A 15,979-nucleotide genomic window follows, 5' to 3' on the forward strand; every position below is an offset into this window, starting at 1 on the left:
GAAGAATAAATAGAGATGCTGTTGCCAGCAGGGCCTGCTCAGCTGCTGTGTGGTGCAAAGGAGACTGTGGAGAATCTGTGGAGAAGGTTCAAAGGGGTTCCCAGGGTCTCCTTCCCTCCACTCCTCCCGCCTCACTTCCCTGCCCACTGCTGGGCCCAACTGCTTGGGCCAGGTGTTGAAGCCTGGATTTATGCCTCTGCACATTTTAGTTTCTCTGCAGTACTTATTCCAAATAGCTTTTGCTCCTTATTAAAGGTCAATAATAGTTATTCTGTGACTGCTGAAAACAGAATGCTCTGTATGGGCAGACATGTACTGTTCAGCCTGGCTATGAGCTGCTCGTATCCTATAATTTCCAGCATCTCAGTTTTCCCTAGCTCTAGTGTGGCAGGCAGGCTTTCCCTTGATTTTTTCCTCTTCTAGATGGCAGAAGGATTCCTGAATATTACTTTGTCTTGGAAAGTGCAAGTAGTGAAGTTCCCCAAGAACTGCAGAGCAGAATGTGATAGCTCATTCACTTATACCTCTTGTTTACCGCCAACACCACAGAAAATATTGGTTCATCTTCCACTGCACAAAGCAAACTAATAGAGAGATGCTGATGGGATTTCTGTGTGGGATGATTCCCAGAACCAGGTCCTGTGGTCTGCTCCACAACAAAATTTAAACTACGTTGGTTTTTTTTTTAAGAAACTTCTCATTGTCTTCTGAGTCCCTCAAGCCAAAAGCAATTTTCTCCAGCATTCTTCATACCACCCCCTGCATGGGTTGTGGTAAAAGTTTATATATTTATAAGCTCCTATTCAGAGATATTTCCAGTGCACCAGAAAATGAAAAACATTTTAACAGAGCAGAAAAAACTAAGCAACATTAGAGACATCAGCATACTTACTTGTATAGTAAGTACAGAAAACCCTTCCTTTTCAGGTTTTGTTTTGCTCTGTATTTCTCTCTTACATAGTCAATGTGACTGAATTATGCCTTCCTGATGCTTCCCTCATGCAGGAATAGTTTTGATTTTCAATCTTCCCAACCCATTGTTTTCCATTATTTTTATGATTATTTTCCGTACCACTTTCCTTTCAATTATGATTTTTTCTTTCTCATCATGAAAATTTCTATACATGTTAATTACAGTGATTTTCATGCCTTTCTTCCTATATCAGGACAGCAAACAGCACTGCCCAAAGATGAGCTTTCATCAGAATGTCTCATTTAGCCTCCTCACTTCAAATTCATGTAGTCTGAATGGGTTTCTTTCTTACTTCTATTAGCCTGAGTTTTATCACCAGATGCTTGGCTGGTGATAAACCTTTTTTGAACTACTCCTTCTTGGCCTTTAGAAAGGTTCTATTACAAAGAATCACCTAAGAAATATCACTAAGAGTGCTCACTCTAAATCTTAGAGGAAACTCTCCAAGCTAAGTGATTAGTAGATTATTTCATTTTTCTCCTTATTTGTTTAATGCTTACCAGATCTGTAATTTTTAAACCAATGTGAAGAAAGCTGGAAAAAAATATTCATGCCAATTTACAAGAATCCTTCTTCAAGGAACTATCTATATATAGACATCTAAGAAAAAAACAGTAAAGCAATGATAGTGGCGTTTAAAGTGGATTTACTAAATTGCATTAAGCCACTAAAATGGAAATAACCTGATCTGATTTAGTTACTTCATCTCTAGAAAATAGCTACCCAGATTATCTATGTAAATTAGCTAACATATTAAGAAATAATTAATTTTAACTATCCAGAATATCCCACTGTAGCAAAGTCCTTAGTTAATGTTCTTCCAGTATTACCATTAAAGTTCAAAAGGTTTCAGGAGCTTCTGAGTAACTACTTGAACACCTACCAACCATGTCAATGATAAGAACTCACAACAGACTACACTGCTTTATCCATGACTATTTAAGAGTCTTTGAACCCTGTCATCTGTCGTAGTGAATACAAATACTTTCAACCTATTTCAGCAGATCAGAAGACCCTTCAAGACATATGCATTCCTAAATGCATAGGAAGGAGGTAGCAGGAAGACAGGTCCTCCAAGAAGACTGCAAGTAGTAAGCTGCCAAAACATCTCATTTCATCTGCAACTCTTAGGGCTCGAAGTCACAGGGATCACTGGAAAAGCAACAGCTTTTCAGAGCTGTTCAGAGCAAAATCAGAGAGTGATTTTCATACAGAATCATTAAGTGTTCTGATGGTCCCAATGCAGTTGACAAACTCTGTATAAACTGGACTACCACTTCTTCACTTCCACATACCTATAGTCCACTTAGGCATGTACTGCATCTGTATGTTTTCTACAGGGAAGGTCTCAGACCTCTGAAACCATGTCCACCTTTTTATTCCTGCTGCCCCACCCTCTTGACATTTGAGTATCTGACTTTTTTTCTTATTTATCTTGTAATAGCTTTTTATTTTCATTGTCTCTTACCACCATGTTGTGAACGTAATCCCTGCACACCATGTTCTCTATATACCAATTATGCATATAGAAACAATTGGGAAAATATTCAAGTTCTGGCCATGTTAGAAGTGGCAGATCTGTGGTTGCCTGTGCAAAATTTCCATCCTTTTCTTGTTGTCCTCTGCCCCATTATTTGCCTAGTGTTACTCACTCTGGCAGGCTTGGGAACTTTTCTTGTTAGTGTAGTGATTGGTAGTGATTTTCAGCTTCTTACACTGAACATGTATCTAATGGCTAAGGACGATGAGAGAAGATCTTGATAGTGCTGCCCTTCATGATTTAGGAGTTCATGCTGGTGTGTGTTATCAAAAAACCCTTAAATGAGTTAATTTGAGTACAATGCATGTCTGTTTCTAAAGACAGTGGGTAGTTGGGGGGGTGTTTTTTGTGGAAGAGGATTGGGAAGTGTTTGCTTTTTAAAGAATCAAAGGAAACAATCTCAGAAAATTTACTTGTTTCCATATATTTCAATGTTCCATGCAAATACGCATATGCACTGACATACGTCAAGTTCTAGCCAAAGAATGCAAGCACTGCCATTGGTTTTGCCTTCTCTAATTCTCTACTTCCACTCTACTGGTGGTCACTTCTAAGTGAATCCTCCTCCTATTTTTTCCTTTTTTCTTTCATTTTCTTCTGACATTGACCTGAAGAACATTGGTTCCTCCCTGTAAGTGTTGAAATGTACGCAATTGCAGCAGTGCTCTGAGTCCCAGTTGTGAGTGGGAGATGCAGGTTCGGGAATAACACAGACCTATGGAAATTACATTTTGCTCTGCAAACAGAGCAAACAACAGTATCTCCTCCAGTTCTTGAAGGAGAAGACAAGACCCTGACATACAACAGGGATGAATTGGTAGCCACCAACCCAGGTCACAGGACCAAAGAATGAAAGCCCTGTGTCCCCACAGATGACAGCAGGACCAAGAACCTTCATGCCCAGAGCAGCTGCAATTCTAGTATTACAGCAAAATCCTAGCACACACCAAGGCTTCCTGACAGCAGGTGGGACAGTTTCCACCAAGATAATCACTTTCATAAAAATAATTTGCTTGAGGGAGGGGGCAGAAGATTAACACTTTTTTATGGCTAAGAGCTTATGGGTCAAATTCTGTTCTTACTTTTGGCCCAAACGTTGGGTAAGCATGAGGATATTCATATTTAAAAGCAACTCATTTTCATGTCCCAATGTGACTTTGATTTGCAGAGTGAAAACGGAGGGGTCCTTTGGAACCCCGCGTGAGGAAAACAATGGGCAAAGGAAGCAATTTTGACTACAGCTTTAAATTACCTTAGTGAATCCAGGGTAAATGAACAAAACAAAACAAAAAACCAAAACCAAAACCAAAAAAGAGCAAGGAAGTCTTCATTAGTAACTGTTAAATGTATCAAGAAATTTACAGGCATAACATTCTTCATCAGAAAACAGAAATAGATACTAGCTTATAGCCTATAAAACCAAGAATACCAAATTAATAAGATCAATGCACTCAGATACATTATTATAAATACAAAATAACAATTATTCATGCCTGAGAATCAGAAGTAGGATAGTACCATATAAGAATGACTAATTTATTAGTAACAGAGAAGGATGCTAGATAAATTAAGATCAGTTTTCTATGAGCGATTATCCTCAGCTTGGCAGGCCGAGACCACTTGCGCACAACAATTCTAAGAGACTTGGCTAGATGCATCTCTGGCCTGCTGTGAAAGTCTTGAACATATTTTGGAAATGCAGGGAAATGTTGAAACACTAGAACTGTGTCAGTGTGAAATGAACAGAATGAGTGGAGGAGCTCTGCTGATGAAGCCTTGTATTCCTTCTGGGTGAGAAGAATGTGAAAGCCATGAAGAGATCCCATTCATAAAATAACCAGAGAATAAAGATATAAATAAAGCTATATCACATAATTCTATGGAACATAAATCTTGTTAAATGGAGCATACTAAAGCAGTCAAATGCAAAGTTGGACATTTAGGAACAAAGAATGGGAGCCAAAGCTACGAATTGAGAATTGTGTTTTCAATGGTGGTGTGTCTGAAAAGGGGTAAAAAGTCACAGTGACAAGCAACGCAACATGAACTTGCAGTGTAATGCTCTGAAAAAACAAGTAATTGTGTTTAATCTTGGGACTATAAAGTGAGATTTGAGCTAGTTTTAATTTTTTTTAAAGCAAAGGTACTGCTACTGTAATACTGTATGCAGTGTTGTGCATGCATTTCCTAAAGAATGTTTAAAAGTTCAGTGAAAAAAAAAAAAAAAGTTCAGAGAAAAGAAACAGCACAATTACTTTTGGTCTGGAAAAAAAATCTGCTGGAGAGAGATGTAAGGAAATCTGTCTGCTTTCATATACCAAATGAAAATAGGATAAGTTTATTATAATGCAAGTATATGCTTACAGTACAAAACATGAAATATAAGAAAACTATTTAAGTAAGGGGTGACAAGAACCAATGTAAGAAAGTAAAGCCCTTTTCTAAAGGAAAGAAGACACAAGTTGTTAGCCATGGGATGAGTACTTCTGCTGAAGGTGATGCTGAGTTCTCCCATTTCTGAACTTTCAGATAAAGCCTACGTGCTTTACTACAAGATACTCTTTAGCCAAATAAAAAGGTGACTGTGATGCTGCAACCTGTAATACAGGGAAAAGTAACGAGGCAATACTGTGGTCTCTTTGGTCCTTAAACTCCATGTACATATACTGCTCTTACTTATTATGATTAGAAGGCAGGTGGGTGTCTGGATTTTCTTCAAAGCAACCAACAATGCTGCTAGGGCTAAAGACCATTCCTTACTCCACACAAGGATACCATAAAGCTAGAGGCTTCTCTGATGATTTCATTGGGAAGAATTAACTCTTTGCGCTCATTAAACTTACAGGCTTCTGTATTAAAGCACTGAACTATGAAGAAGATGTTGGGTTTGGATAATGATGATGACTTCAAGAGGCTTCACAGCCTATTTTCTGTGTGAGGCTTTGACCCTCTTAATCTTGCAAGGAAAAAAAAAAAAAAGAAGTTCAACGTGTATTTTCAATAATACCATATGACAGCAAAGATAGAAACTCTAAATATTGTTTTGCCTTGTAAAAGAAACGTCATCTGCTCAGGTCACTTATTGGTAGAAAAAAGTAAAATACTGTAGCTAATTAATGTAATTCCAAGAAAATTCTATAAAGGCCACCAGGAGCCTTTAGCAGGCTATGCAGTCTATGCTGCTTGTGGTCTGCAGCGTATCTCTGCTGCTGGTGGAAAATGTTTGAGCTGCAATTTTAATGCATGTAACGCACTTGTGTTTACTTGTATTAGAAGTAAAAAGCCACTATTGTGAAATAATGTTATTAAAACCAGAAAGTCAAAAGTTCTTTTCAAGTTTCTCTGCAAAAAAGATGCAGACATCACAGTAGTGGAAATCTATCTATCTATTCAGCTCCTCTGAGCTTCAAAACTAGCAGGATTTTGAATCAGAAATAAAGATGAAAGAAAACTAAAATGTAAAGCAAATTCATTTATCTTCTGTGCAGATGGACCAAATTTTATAATGCACTTCACTCTTCCCTACCAATGGCATGAATCCAAAGGATCTCTGTTGACAGGAGAGGTATTATCAGGCGCACACATCTGCATCAGCTTCTGTGCTAAGGACAGCTCTTGAATATATTGATATGACAGTAAATTTGCAACAGAACCTGCATGAGAGAAGTAAGGTTTGTGTTAGATCCTGAGTTAGGTAGCTTGGCTATTCCTTTTGCATCCCAGAGTGTTTACTGTTCTGGCTTATCCTATACTCTCCTCTGTAGCTCAGATGAAAAGAACATGAAGAGGTATTTCTCTGCTTGCATACTTGTCAGGCTTTACATCTTGCAATGTTTATGGCTTTGATTTGACTTTTTAAGGAAAAACTTACACTGGGCTTTGCGTGGGCAAATTTGCCACATTCTCCTGCTTCATGATTTCATCCAAACCATACTCCAGAAGCTCTGGTTTTGATCATGTTATGCATTTTTAAGTTCAGAATCACAGAAAAATCAATACACAGGAAAGCAGCACCCTCGAACTATGCAGAGTGCCCCTGTTAAATTACCATCTTCAAGATCTCTTGATTGGGTCTGATTTCCTCTTTAAACTCCTTTAAAATCTCTTATGAGCCCTGAATAACACTGTAGAGAACATCCTGCTTTCAAACATGCTTTCACAACTGCTCACAGTTTCAAGAGACTTAATAACAAGCAGCACTTCCCCCGTCTGGACAGCAGAAATCTCTCTAGCGAGGCAGGGTGCCTTCCTTGCCCTGACTTTCAAAGAGAGCAAAAGCTTTGGGGACACCCGAAGTCTTCTGCAGTGCCAAGTTACCCCGGATGGTGAGGCCTCCTCCATCTGTATGAAATAAAACTTATGGACACCTTTCTTTTGGTAGTGGTGAGTAACGTGCAGAGACACCATCTTGAACTGGGCACGCTGTCATTCGCAGTTCAGGCAGCCTTTTAAACCGTCCTTCATTTGATTTGAAATGTCTGCTGCAGGTGGGCAAGCAAAACAGATGCTTTTTGTGTAGGCTGCCAGACCTCCCTGGCCAGGCCATCAGAGCTTTTAAAATAATGATGCCCTCCCTTCCCTAGGCTCTCAGCATTTCCATTTTGCAAGCATCTTCCACTTGAGGGGTCAGTACCTCCTATTAAGAAGGTACTATTAAGAAGTTAATTTCTGGTCACTTGAATCTGTATCTGTGCTCTAAAGGGCACAGAACACAACAGTGCTTGGACAGAAGGGTAGAAATACCATATTTAAGACACAGGTAATGAGGATAGAGGACAAATTCAGTATGGCTGCAGCTAACTCGGTGAATGTCAGGAAAGAGATACAGAGCACGAAGTGCAGGAAGCAAGGAAGTAAACCAAGATTAGCAAGAAGCCTGAAAAGTCATCTGAAGATCTGACAAATCCTTTATCAATAAAAGGGTATATTTGCTATTTCAACAGGCAAGACTGAGTTGTTTATAAAAGTACCAGCAAAAAGGAATAGATTAACAAACTTTAAGTTTAAACGCTAGAAATGTAACAGCTGAAAAGCCAGTAGAACAGATAAACCAAATCAAATTATGCCTTTAAATGTTAAAAGGTTGAGCACCTTACATCAACAAGTTTTACAAGCAAAAAAATATATAAACACAACTGTATAATTGTACAAGTTCCTTTGCAGACCAACAATGAGAGCTGCTTGAGATGCAGTATGAGAACAGACACCATAATGCTTTTCAGGCCATCAAAAGAAAAGGAGTGGCAGTTTTATTAGTCAAATACCTCTTTTTCATCCTAAAAGCCATGTGTTTGAAGATGGCAGATATATTCTGATCAAAGACCTCTAAAAGGATAACTTTAAACAGTGTATACTTCATACAATTCTGTCCAGGGACAAGTCCCTCACATTTCACTTTGGGTTTTTTTAAGAATTTTTAATAAAATTTAGGGCAGGAGAGGCAACTGTAGTCAGTTCATTAATCCAGCCCTTGATAGACCAAAGTGATCCATATTTGCAGATCAGAAGTTAACTTAAAGCTATTCACCTGCTAGATGCTGGCAATGTTTAAACGATGGTAAGCTCTAAACTCCAGGATGCTCTTGCTGTTTTCAAACATGTGATGCATATTCAAGCACTGATGTGTTCCCTGTCACTAGTAGCTTGTTAAATCCTCTTACTTTGATCTGTCTGGATGTAGTCAGTCAGTATCTTCACTCCCCGTGCCTAACTTTAAATGACTGAAATTTAAAACAAATTATATTGATGGTGATTGGATGGAATTTTGCTTATAACTTAGGGCAAAAGAAATATCTATTGATTTTTCAGAGTCATCTAAAAGAAAACAGTAAGCTTATTGAGATAAGAAAACTCAGCGGGGTGCTTGTAGTGTGAGAATTCATGGTAAAGTTACCAGTAAAGGTTTCTATCTTTAAAAATCAAGAACTGGTGAATAAAAAGTCCTGCTGGACCCCTTTCAGTCTGAGATAAGCAGAAAGGTGCTAAATGCTTTTTTTAAAAACTGCATAAATGCGCAGGCAGTGGAGGCACTGAATTCCCTGCAAATCTGTTAAACAGCATCAGCCTAAAAAAGTATAAAGCAAAACATTGGAAAAAGGCAGGAAGGTGGACGGGCTTATTAAAAAGTCGATAATATGGTGGTTTCTTCAAAAGGGACAGCAAGGGACATCTGGTAGTATGTTGAAAAGAGATGCTGGGTTATTTGAGACCAGAAGTTTTTATTGATTGCAGGTCAGATCTCCAAAAAGCCAGCAACTTCTAAATTTCTTTAAGGACTTCTTTCCCACAGAACCACAAGAAAAATACTGAATTCTTAAATAAACCACTTGAAAGGAGGAAGTGAGTACTATCATTGAAAGCCTGAATGTAAATATGGCATTGGGAACAGATGGGTTTATTGCCAGAGTGTCACTAGACCTATTCATCAAGAACATACAAAGAAGAGCCAGTTCCTCCTTCAGAAGAAACAATCTAAAATTTTAACACCCAGACAGTTGTAGAGCTTGAAAATTTTATCAGTTGGACTTCTTGTCTCTGGATGTAGAAATATATTTGGTTAAAGAAGAGAAACTTACAGTCATGGCACTAAAAATACAATTTGAAGATACATTAAGGACTTTGACTCTATAAAGATCCTACAGCTGTTGTTGGAGTGAATGCATTCAAGGGGAACACAGCAGAGGCCCTGCTGACAGCTCATGGATGTTTTGTTTGACCGTGAGGAATTAAGCAGAATCCTCAAAATAAGGAATCTGGGGAACAGGTCAGATAATTCTGAAACCTTCAGCACAGGATGCCTGATAAGTAATCATGCTCCAAAAATGCAGGTACAGCTTGGCTGCTGAAGTTCCTACATATAAAATTAGTCAAGAAAAAAGGAAAGTGTTGGGTTTCTGCATTTCTCAAAAAAAGTTCAGATTCAAAACTACTGCAGATTGAAGATTCAATGGGATTCCTGGATATATCAGGTCTTCAAATATATCATGATGCACTAATCTGGTGAAACAAACAAACAAACAAGCACCACAAACTTTTAAGAAATGGGGTGAGAACAGAGATATCTAAGATGGGCTGAAAAAACTTGTGAAAATTAATATACCCCCTCACATTCTTTTCCTTCTTGATTGCTTACTTTTGTGTATTCTAGACATCACTTAAAACACTAGAAAAGTTATTGTAATGAATTTCATTTGGCAATAGACAGAGCCAAAACCAAACAATTTCAGACTATTGAGGCATCCCACAATGGGATATCTTACAGGCCTGGAAGAGTGACACTATTACAGAATTAATCTGAAATTAGGAACTCAGATGAAGAATATTTTATACTTGTGGGCAAAGCCATCTTTGTAGACTGATACAGAATGAGAATGGTGTGAAGAAATTTCTGAGATCATTGCTGTGTAAAAAAAAAATATGAAGGACCAAAAAAAATTTAAAGTCACCTCTTTTACTTGGCCTTCCTTGAAATACAAAGATAAATAGAAAAAAAATTTTTCCTTCATCTTCCCCAGTTTTCCATTTTGGTTAAAAATAAAGAATTCTTCATTAAATTTACTGTATAGCTGTGCTTGCATTATGATATCTGTCACCATTGAGATTAATACTTTTTGAGGAGGATATAAAATCTTATGAAGATTTGTGATAATAGAAAGTAATAATTCCTCTCTTCTATCACCTATAACTATCAACAATAATCATGTAAGAGCTCTCTGACCTTTGTGTCCTTTTGAGCAAGTAATATACATGAACTCAAGGAAAGATGGAATACTTTCTAAACTATATGAAATTTTAATGGAGAAACAGATACACCAGTGCAGGAAATGAGAGAGAGAAATCACACAAGCTAAATATCTTGCAAATATTATTTGCTAAAAAATAACTTTAATAAAAGATAGTTGTATCTATGCATCTGTCTCAGTAGGAAGTCAATATGTATTCTGTTGTGTTGACTTTTCCCACCGGAGAACCTCTTCAGATACAAGCTCCTTTTCCAGCATCCTAAATTGTGCCAGGGACCCAAATATCCTGAGTGGATGTCACCAGAGCCCAAGCTCTTGTAGTAGACAGCAACCTCTCCTCAGACCTGTTGGCCTCCCTACTGCCTGCTCCTTGCAAGGAGTTTACTCAGCTCACAAGGAGGAGAGGATATTCCCCTTGCTGTGATGTTATAAGGGTGAAATTATCAAATATGGAAGATGCCAAGTCTTCTCCTTGATCTGGCCCTTTCCTCCTGAAACATGCAGCCTGATAATTCTGGGATGCCTTGGTAACAGAGGGAGAACCCCCTCAGGATGCATTTCTAGAAACCAGTCAGAAGAGGAAAAAGTGCTTGTAAATTCATGTTTTCTTCTTTACTTACACGCATAAGGCAGAAATTCAAATGATAGTGAGCCTAAGTCCCTAGACAGGATATTTTTAATTAATGGTAAGACACTGGCAACAGTTGTCCAGAGAAGTTGTGAATGTCACCTCTCTGGAAGTGTTCAAGGCCAGGCTGGATGGGGCTTGAAGCAACCTAGTCTGGTGGGAGGTGTCTCTGCCCATGGCAGGGGGACTGGAAATAAATGATCTTCAAGGTCCCTTCAAACCCAAACCATTCTGTGATCCCACTAATAGTATTGACTAGTCACATATTTTGTATATATTATTCACATAATACTTTTCTTTATATTTAAACAGGTGTAATTCTTCTGTTATGTGGATTGTATCATGGTAATGGTTTTGTGAATCTTAAATGTCTTGGTCTGCAATTTCTGCGTGTTCTAGTTGTTCTTTAGTCCAGGTTTTTAAGTTGTTGAAACAGAAAAACGTATTTATCTTAATTTTTGTTTTTTTCTTTGATGGAAGATAAATATCTTAGGAAGTGCCTGGCCTGATAATCATGTGCCAGACAACATCTGGAGAGAATTATCAGCAGTAATGCTCTGGGCAAGATGGTTTGAATGTATGAGCATGGTAAGTTTTCTGGGGAAAAGTTTTCTGAAACAAAAGGGGGAAGCTGGATAGCTGGGGAAGAGATATCAAGAAATCAGATCAACATGAAGTAGCTTAAAGTGTCCAGGGAATAAGCCAGAAGGCCTAGGGTTGATGTAAATAAAAAAATCTACCTGTTTTAATGCTGGCTACTTCTTCCTAGCCAGCATACATACACTTGACAAAAATTGTGTTTCTGGCAGGAGCCTTCTTCTGGGCCTTTTATTTCAGTTTGAGTCTCTGTAAAACCCCAGAGTAAGTAGTAGAGAACCTACAGTATCTTAATAGACCAAGGAAGTAAAAGGCACTAGATATGCAAGTTCAAATTAAAGCCTTGAACCCAGGTCTCAGGTTCTTGTAGACTACTGACCAGCAGTCACGTGCACACAAAAGAGATGCAGCCTGATCTGACCTCATCTCTGTGGCTTGCTTTTATTGCACAAAAATAAAAGGAATTTATCTCAGATTACACAGATAATGCCTATCTCATTGGTTACTGTATTCTCACTTCTGTCTTTCTGGGTTGGCCTCACATAGTATCAACATGGGAAAATTCATTCAGGTTACTGGAATTGATTTATGGCCACAAGAATGTGGCTTTTGTCTTTGTTTTCCTTTATGCTACTTCCCCTTTTCTCTATGGTAATTTTTTAAAGATTTTTTCTCCCCTAATGTTCTCTGACTTCATCTGCCTGATACTTGAAACACAGATACAACTGACTTCAAAGACAGGTTCAAATGCAGTCGTAGCTTGCATTGTATGAGTTTGGCCTGCTGATCTCATGAAAGCAAAGTTTCATCTGTTTTGTGGATCGGGTTCTTGACCTGCCATAAAAAAAAATGCTATCCTATACACTTATTAAATGGTAGACTGTTTCCTGAACTACTGTGGTGTATGTGTCTCTTCCATATGCCTGTCATTAAAAACAATAAATAGGATTCCCTTATCTTATGGAGATCTCTTATTTTTCCCTCCTATTTTGGTCTCCTGTTCATTTCTACATAGTCTTGCTGATAGACTCACACAGCTTAGATGAAAACAACATGCAGCAACCTTCCTCTCTTTGGCATTTGAGACACTACCAGTTCACACCTCCTGATGTTCCACTTTACCAATAGTACTTTCTGAATGCATAAAGGAAGCAAGGTAAAAAATCTTGCATAATAAAAGAGCAAACAAAATTCGATGCAAATATGCCATTGTTAAAACATTAATCAAGTTTTTAATATGCTGCTATTTTCTCTTGCCATTTGTTAATTAATTCCATATATACTCTTAGTATGTCATGAAATTGAAAGCATCTTTTTGTATCATGCAATAGCTGAGCAGGATCTTCAGTATTTTAGAGTCTGAACTTTTTTCCAGTAAATAATGTAGCTGTTCTGAAATGAACAGTTATCTGTTATCACTAATTCAATTTTCCATTAAATTACTCTATTTAAACAGAGCTAACAATAACAGTCTTGGTCCTCCAGACTTCGTTTCTGATTCTTCTCCAGTCAGTGATACAGTTCACAATGATTCCCCAGGAAAAAGAGCTGGTTTCCTGTGTAGTTTTTCACCAAATAGCTGCATAAAAATCATCAAACCTCTCTCTACTTCCATATACAAATTGATTGAAGTAAGCTTCTTTTTGAAGAATAGGAATTCATAGGTTTTCCGGCATCGAAGAAAATGTCTTTTGCCTTATCCCCTCCCCAGATGCCAGCCATTGGGAATTACTGGTACAAATTTTCTATGAATAGCTATTGTAATTTAACTAGAACTTATTCAAAATAATGTGCAGACAATCTATTCAGCACAGAATGGGACACTGGGCAGTAATGCTCAGGTGCACAAAGGTATTTAAGGACCTAAAACGCCCTATTGAATTTACATCTTTGACATCCATGGAAAATGGTCACTCACTTTTCAGAATTAGAAGTCATTCAAGGGAACTTTCTATATTGAGGTTTTGTTCTTTTCACCTTTTTGTTATGGTTATTTTAGTTCCTCCATCATAGGTTATACTTCTTTAAAAAAGGCATTTTTGAATGCCCTTGGTGTCTTTCTGCTTGAAAAATCACTTTATGATTAGATTATGTTCTTCAGCCTTACAATGTTTTTTTATCAAAGCAACAACACAATATGAAAAGTAAAGACTCTCAAAATATATTACTGATCACTGTTATCATATTTTTCTTTCATACTATCCACAACAATCTTATTTGCATGTCAGGAATTACTCTATCTCTGAAGTACTGATAGTCAAACACGTGAAAATGTGTTAGGAAGTTGTGCTACTAAGTATTATGGGAATTCATTAGACATGTGTGCACTGAGATACTATCCAGGAATGTTTCTCAACTTTTTCTATATAATTGGCCACCTAGATTTTTTGAAAAAAGGGCAACACATAGACCAAACCAGACCATCTTGCCACAATATTTTTTCCCTTTTGATTGAATAAAAAATTACCAAATGTTTAATGTTTATTTATTATGTTCATTTTCACATCTTGTACTCTTGCATACAATTGCAGCTGTTTTCAGGATGTTCTGCATGTAACCCATAAATTCAGTCCCATTGGTATGAGAGAGAAGGACTGCTCTCATTATCTGTAAACCTTCTACCATTGACTGCAATATGTGTGGAAGCTGGCTCAATGGCAAATACATGGAGCATCATTTGAAAAACTTATAAATAAACTTTATCAGTGGTTTTAGCTCTGTTTATATTGAATTCATCTGCTGAACATCTCCTTACATCCTCTCTATGATATTTCCATGCATTGTTTCACTGTCTCCCCAGTGTTCAGCCAGAAGGACAATGGGAGAAAACAGTTCCACATTTCCATCTATCTATACACAAACAAATTCAGCTCATGCATTCTTTTTTTTGTTGTTGTTGTTATTTTTTTTTTCCAAAAAAAGACTCCCAGGGCAGGAGAAGAATGCTGGATCAGGCCTATCCATAGTTGTGTGTTCCCTAGCATCCCACAGAGGGATGTTGTTGCTACTATTTTAACAGCAGATCTCTGCTGTTGTTGCTATTTTAATGGCAGATTTTAAAGCTTCCGCTGACATTGGTACAGACCCTGAAGCTCAGCTAGAGAAAGAGAGGTGGTGAGCAGATGGTGATACAAAGGGGGAATGCTCTATCTATAAATATTCTGGTGGAATTCATATCCAGTGTTCCACACAAGAGACAACAAACTATACTAAACCCTTAATACTGGGTTTAAATTACTCTTACCTGGTAAATGGGTTCTTAATCAGGGTTTCCCTGACAGATTTTCACTCAGATGATGTAACTATTTATATCAAACCACCAAAAAACACCCCAAAAGCTTAATTATGACTTAAGTATATTAGAAATTATCATTAGAAAAGTGTCAAGAGGAAACATTTCCTGAGTTGTTAAGGCTTCTAAAACAGCCCAAGGGAAGGGGCAATGGTGAAGGCACAGTGATCTCCAGGAAAATACTGCTGGATGGTTTGTCACTGTCAGAATTAAGGTAATGTTACAGTACATCAGCTGAACATGTAACAGCTCAAATCTCAGATTTTTTGTTTATGTCCATGCATGCCAGTAACATACCTTAAATCTTAATGGTATTTTTTAAATTGTGTAAATTATTTAAGCAAACAATTTATTTATTTTTAATTTTCAAATGCAGTTCTCAAATGCTTTTATAAGTAAATGTGTTAATTGCATCTGATATGCTTTCCAGTTGTCACTGTCTTAATGAGACTATTTTTCTGAATAAGGACATATGAGAGGTCACAATATCATTTTGTTTAACATTCTGTTGTATTACCAACCCAAAAGGTGACTTTAAAAATGCTTCTCTTTCTGAATAGCCTTATCTTAATATCCATCATCAGAACTGGTAAATACACCAAACAAGATGATGCACCAGGGAAATAAAATAGAAGTCTCACTGGTGTTCAACGGCAACAAGAGGGCTTGACAGTTTTACATTGAAAGGACAATATAAAATGAAAATTAAGAACCTGGCTCCTCACCCTACGGCTACAAAATTTACAATAAATAGCTATCTCAATAGCTATTTTAAATTTTTTTTGTGTGTAAAACTATGTACTTGCAGAATAAAAACTTACATTCTCTCTGAAGGGTCTATCCCTTACTAGAGTTACACAGTATATCTAGTGTTTCTATAACTAAAGTATTAAAGAAATATCACAGAATCATCCAGGTTGGAAGGTACCTCTGAGATTATCAAGTCCAACCCTTAATCCACTACCACTACCACTATTTTACTCCTTATCCTCTATTGTTCACTTTGTGCCATGGACAGAATTCTGTGCAGTTTCCATTTCCTGTACAATTAGGCACTGATCCTACAAACACATAAATGTGAGCTCCCCTTTCCTGCTGGGAGGGATTTTGATTTGAGACTCACCGCAATAAAGGACACAAATACATTTTAGCAGGATCAGGGCCTCAGATGGCAAGGAGGAAACTGGCTAACAGAAACCACCTTTGC

General features: G+C 37.5%; 1 protein-coding gene across 2 annotated transcripts in view; it reads right to left on the reverse strand.

The window, feature by feature from the left end:
• The window catches only part of TBX15 (T-box transcription factor 15), a 111,134-nt gene that overhangs the window by 80,328 nt on the left and 14,827 nt on the right, over positions 1-15,979 (reverse strand). The gene's annotated exons all lie outside the window — the stretch shown is intronic.

Source organism: Calypte anna, chromosome 1 (genome assembly GCF_003957555.1).
Source record: "Calypte anna isolate BGI_N300 chromosome 1, bCalAnn1_v1.p, whole genome shotgun sequence".
Lineage (NCBI taxonomy): Eukaryota > Metazoa > Chordata > Aves > Apodiformes > Trochilidae > Calypte > Calypte anna.